Source organism: Notamacropus eugenii, chromosome 6 (assembly GCF_028372415.1).
Source record: "Notamacropus eugenii isolate mMacEug1 chromosome 6, mMacEug1.pri_v2, whole genome shotgun sequence".
NCBI lineage: Eukaryota > Metazoa > Chordata > Mammalia > Diprotodontia > Macropodidae > Notamacropus > Notamacropus eugenii.
The window spans coordinates 66,968,662-66,974,289 of record NC_092877.1 but is presented as its reverse complement, the minus strand read 5'-3'; the positions used below and the strand labels follow the sequence as shown (position 1 = coordinate 66,974,289).

The 5,628-nt window shown below is 38.4% G+C and overlaps 1 pseudogene; it reads right to left on the bottom strand.

The window, feature by feature from the left end:
- Positions 1–223: 223 nt before the first annotated feature.
- On the bottom strand, positions 224–321 carry LOC140512921 (U6 spliceosomal RNA; annotated as a pseudogene).
- Positions 322–5,628: the final 5,307 nt, after the last annotated feature.

The window sequence follows — 5,628 nt, the reverse complement described above, 5'->3', positions numbered from 1 at the left end:
AGCTATAAGTGATCTCTCCCTCCTATGATTTAATACCACTTGGCACATAGGTGCTCTAAAAATTCTTATTTCTTCCTTCTCTCCTCCATGCCCTCCAACCTGATCCCCCATTGAAAAAGAAAAAAAAATATGTACACCTTGTCACAAATATGCCTAGTCAAACAAAACAAATTCCCATGCTGGTTATCCAAAATAAACATGTCTTAATCTGCATGCTGAGTCCAGAAATATGGAGTATGTCATGAGTTTTCATCATTACACAGGGGTCATGTTAATCTACTTTCTATCATTCCAGTTTTAGTACATGTGCTCCTGAAGTAAGAATCTTTAGAGAGCCTCTTCATAATGTCTTTTCTTTAATGTATACTCATACCTATCATGTACCTTTCATTTAGCCTTTGGGTAATCCTCAAGCTTATTCTTTGGAGGTTTTTGTGTTCCATGACTCATAGCCATATGTTATCCCCGATAGAATATTGGTATTGTTTTTGTTCCAGGGAGAAGATTGGAGTGTTCAAAATCATTTTGTTATTTTCCCAAAGGCAATCTAGCTTTCCTTCTTCCTGTTAAATTCTGGGTCCCACTCATTGTTCATTTGTAAAGTCTGCCCAAGATACACACACACACACACACACACACACACACACACACACACACACACACACACATGCACGCACTCATGCACGCACGCAAACACTGGTGAAGTGTCTCTATAGGGCTGTCTGTCCAACTACTCAGCATAGTCTGGACAGTACTTTTTTTCCAGTATGGATAGTTGGGCAAAGCCCTTCTGAATGATCATGGATCTGAATTAGGAAACTCCACAGTGTTCCAGGGTTTAATGCTGTCATGACTATGCCAACTGAAAGAAAGAAAAGGTTGAAGACTTACCATCTTACGGAATTTCTTTTCAACATGGACTACCCGAATTTCTTCCATTATCTCTTCACACCATCAGCAAACACATCTAAGGATGGGGGTAATAATGGGGATAATTATACTTGGGATAATAATACTTGTATTCTTATGCGGAAAATGCTTCCTAAAATTTAAAGCACTGAATTAATGTGTTATTAAAATCTTACTTTATCGCTTGATTATATTCCTTCTAGTACAGCTCTGTTTTATATGAATATGAATCCTAACAAACTTGCAGATAACATCATTATTCCTAGTGATATTTTCATACATACTTCTTTAAGGTTTGCAAGACCCTCTCCTTACAATAATCCTATTTTACAGATGAGGACACAGAGTTAAATAATGACAGAATTGCAATTCAAATCCAAGTCCTTTGACCCCAAATACACTACAGTTCTTGACTTATGGAAAGGGCAGGAGAGACAGAGGAAGACTCATCTCCACAATAAAAACTGCTATATTTCAAAAGAGTCTTGGAATCCAAGAAGGCAATAGACCTTAGCAAGGCAAGGACTAGGGAATATTGGGAGTTCTGTGTTCTAAGGTCTCTTCCATTTTAAGATCATCTATACAAAAATAAAAGAAGATATGACTATAGGTTTTATATATATCCAAAATAAGAGTTTGGAAAGAACATTCTCTTCATCCCAACCTCACAGATCCTTCCTCCTGGAGGGATCAATCCAAAAATATAATGGGTTGCCTTAGGAGAGTTCTTCATTACTAGAAATCTCTGAGTGGAGCTGGGATGACTATTTGTGGGGTATATTGTAGAGGTGACCCTTTTTCCAAGTACGTTTGAGCTAGACCAGATGACCTCTGGAGTTTCTTCTGACTATGAGATTCTATGATTCAATTATTTCATTCATTAATAAAGGGGTTCCAATTTATTACACCCAGGAACTGCCCTAGAGTAAGCTTTGTTGCTCCTTTGCAGTCACTTCAGATTCTTCTTGACCCTGTGCACCATAGAACACCAGTACTGTCCAGGGGTTTTCTTGGCAAAGAAACTAGGGTGGCTTACCATTTCCTTCTCCAGTCCATCAAGTTAAATGCAGATTAAGTGACGCTTAGGGTCACACAGATAGTAAGTGTCTGAGGTCAAATTTAAACTCAGGTCTTCCTGACTCTAGGGCCAGTTCTCTATCCATTGAGCCACATAGCCTTCTCTATCGAGTTTGTTATAGTACCTTCTTAACATCCTGATTGACATTCTATTACTGTAATTCCAAGGCATTGCAGTTCTGCCATGAGAACAGGAAGGCAGAAAACATTGCTAATAGCCCTAATGATATATCAGTCTCTGCCCAAGTCCAAGACTGCCTGGGAGAAGTTCATAGAGGTAGGGGGAGTTAAGTGGCTGGGATGATGTTGTTCAAACTAGTCCTTATGCTGTAGGAAAAGAGCCAAGTGTGTTGAAAAGAGGAAGAATAAGAAAGCCAATGGGAACTTGTTCATGGCAGAGAAATGGAGCTTTCAGGAATCTAATTACCTAAGTGATTTTCTCTATGTATCTGTCCGTGTTATCCTGAATTAAATATTTCCCTAAGGTACTGTAGTCTAGTACTCTTAGCCATCCAGTAAGCCAACTGAAGTTATGTCTTTAACATCATATTCTAAGTCCTTCTCTATTCTCATAGCTAAATTTGGAAGCCAGAAGTTGTGGGACCTTCACATAATTATCCCTATAAAATGGATAGAATTTTTACTGTAAGAAACAAACTTGGAATATTACATTGCCTTTCTAGAATTTCATAATCTAATTCATTATTATGTGTGGAAAGACCAATGAAAAATGATCTGAAGAGGTCTGTAACAATATATAACTCATGGGTTCAATTTCACTCTAAATCCCAGGAAAATGATTTGCTTTATGTTTTGATTTCTACTGACTACCTATTGACCCTTGTAGAGGGACCTGGCTGCCCTGAATCATATCCTAGGTGACTTGAGAATTTTGCATTTTGCAAAACATTATGGTGCCTCTAATATGCCCGGTTCTCCAATTCATGCAAATGTAATTGAACCCCACCTCTGCAACTCATGCAGTACTTTAGGCATTAATTCTGGGAAATGGCATTACTAATGTATTTGTTACAGACACAGATCACATAGAGTCCCATTAAAATTATGGCTCAGAGCAGACTTGGAGATGAATTACGTATTGCTCACTTTGGCTCCAATTTTGATCACGAGAATGAATTGTGAATATTATGGGGGTGTGTGGAGAAAGCTGTTTGTTTTAATATTCATTGAGAAGCTAGAATTTGCTGGATAAAAGAATACATGATAAAAGCTGGGACTTACATAGTACTTTGAGGTTTACAATGCATGTTACATGCAAGATCTTACTTAAGCTTCACAATAACCCTGAGTAGTAAATACTAATGATTTTATTTACTGTTTCCCCCTCCCATTTTACAGATGAGAAAACTGAGGCTTACAAAGGTTAAGTGTCTTGCCTATAATCACACACTCATGGAGGTAAATCTCAAAAGCCAGTTTTGGGGTCCACACCTCAGCTTCTTTCTACTACGCCATGCTGAAAGGGCTACCTGATCGGTCACTCCTCTTCGGAACTCTGCCGATGTCACAACTACAAGGTCAGCTCAATTCTAGCTCTGGAGGAAAAATGACCAATAATGGGCAGATATTCTACAGAAAAATATGTGGAATTGGTTTAAGGAAAGCTTTCTTCACAGTATAGTATATACATTATATATTATGTATTAGTGTATACACACACACACACAATAAAGTATAATGAGCTCACTTGGGACCCGCTGGTATCTCTTTCATCTCTAAGTGAAAACTAGATGACCACTTGTTGAGTATGTGCGAGAGGGGAGTCTTGTTCAGGGTTGAGTGAGGCTAGTTGGCCTTCCATCTGGGAAAGTCTGGGAATTCTCTCTTTTTGGTGCTGCAAAGTGATGCAAAAGAGTTTTCTAGTTGCAGAGGACAGGGAAATCATTTACTGCCCTTCTTTCTGAGGATGGTAGAGTGAGTATAGCACTGCATTGGGAAGAGGCCTGAGTTTAAATCCTATCTTAATCATTTAACTTCTGAGCCTCAGTTTTCTCAGCTTAATACGAATGTGCTAATACATATTCTACCTACCTACTGGCTTTTTGTAGAATTGTTACAGTTAGCTGGGTCACAAAGCAATTATTTTTATCATCTTGACATTACGTGCTAGGAAAGTGTCTAACACAGGTCTAACATGAACACGGCTGTGGCAGAGAACTTTATTATCACTCATTCAGACAAAAATATTTGTTGAGTATCTTTTTTTAAAAATTGCTTTACTGAGCGATTTACAACTTAAGCACCAAATACTACAAGAACCATTCTTGTTCTTCAGGGCCTTATAATCTATTGGTGGCAATAAAACACTACTATGAGAAGGCTGTGGGCTCTAAATCCCATGAAAAGGGAGCAAACAACATGGCTGAGAATTTCAGGGGAGGCTGTGATTGGTTCCAGGTTGGGGTGAGATGGGGAGGATAAGGAAAAGCTTTGTGGAGAAGGGAACAGTAGTGCTAGGCCTTGGGGGTAGGGTGTAAGATTGTCATTAAAAAAATAAGCTGGCAGGATGAGTTTTCTAAGGAAAAAACAGTATAAACTAAAGAATAGTGATAAAAAAGCACAAGGAATGTCCAGGAAATGGTGAGAAATTGAGTTTTGACTCTAGCCTGGGTTATGCACAGAAAGATGGAAGGTCATGGTAATGGATGATCATATTGTCATCCTTCCCAATGGGTGGAGGAGGAGCTGTAGGGAGGGAGAGAATTTGAAACTGAGTTTTTTTTTTTAAAGAATATTTAAAATAAATAATATTTAAAACAAAATTTAAAAAGAGAGATGTTACTTGAAAATGATCTCTCTCTAACTGGTATCTTCCCCCTTCCTAGTCCCCAAATGCCATGTGAGATATAAGGCTGGAAATACTCATTGAGAGCAGATTTGAATGACTCTCTAAGGTTTGTTCTAAATGTGTTTGGGGGAGGGGGGGGATAAGAGGTGTCCTGAAGTCCATACTGCTGATACCTCTTTCTTTAGACACTTGCTCCAAAATTTATTTTACCAAATGTGCTTTGCAGTACAAAGACAGCTTGGCAGAGATTCTAGGAGTAAAGTAATTAGTTAGAAGATATCAACTTGTAGGACAGTCAGGCTTAATCATCTGCCCAGAGCTACTGTTGTACAATTGACTGTTTCTAGGTGTCAAGCTAGATGGCTTAGATCAATTAGTCATTGTAATTGGAAAACATTCATGTGGGCTGAATGCATATAGATTTCAAATTATGTGGCCAACCCTTAGAAAAAAAGTAGTGTCTACTCTGGGCCAAATCTAGAACTATAATAGCTAGGATTTATATAGCTTTTTAAGTTTTTCAAAGTGTTTTACATACACTATTTTATTTGATCTTCATAACAACGCTGTGAGGTAGACTCCAGCTAATATGATCCCAATTTTACAGAAGAGGACACTGAGTCTGAGAGAGTCTAGGTGACTTGTTCAGGGATACACAGTAAATTTATGAAGCAGGCTTTGAATTAGGTCTTTCTGACTCCAAATCCAACATTCTTTCAACTGCACTGTCTAGTTGCCAAGTTCTCCTATGTCTACTTCCTACCACCTTAGCATGACTGCACCTAGGGTTCTGTACTGGATACTTTTCATTTTCTCTCTTTACATCAAGGGTC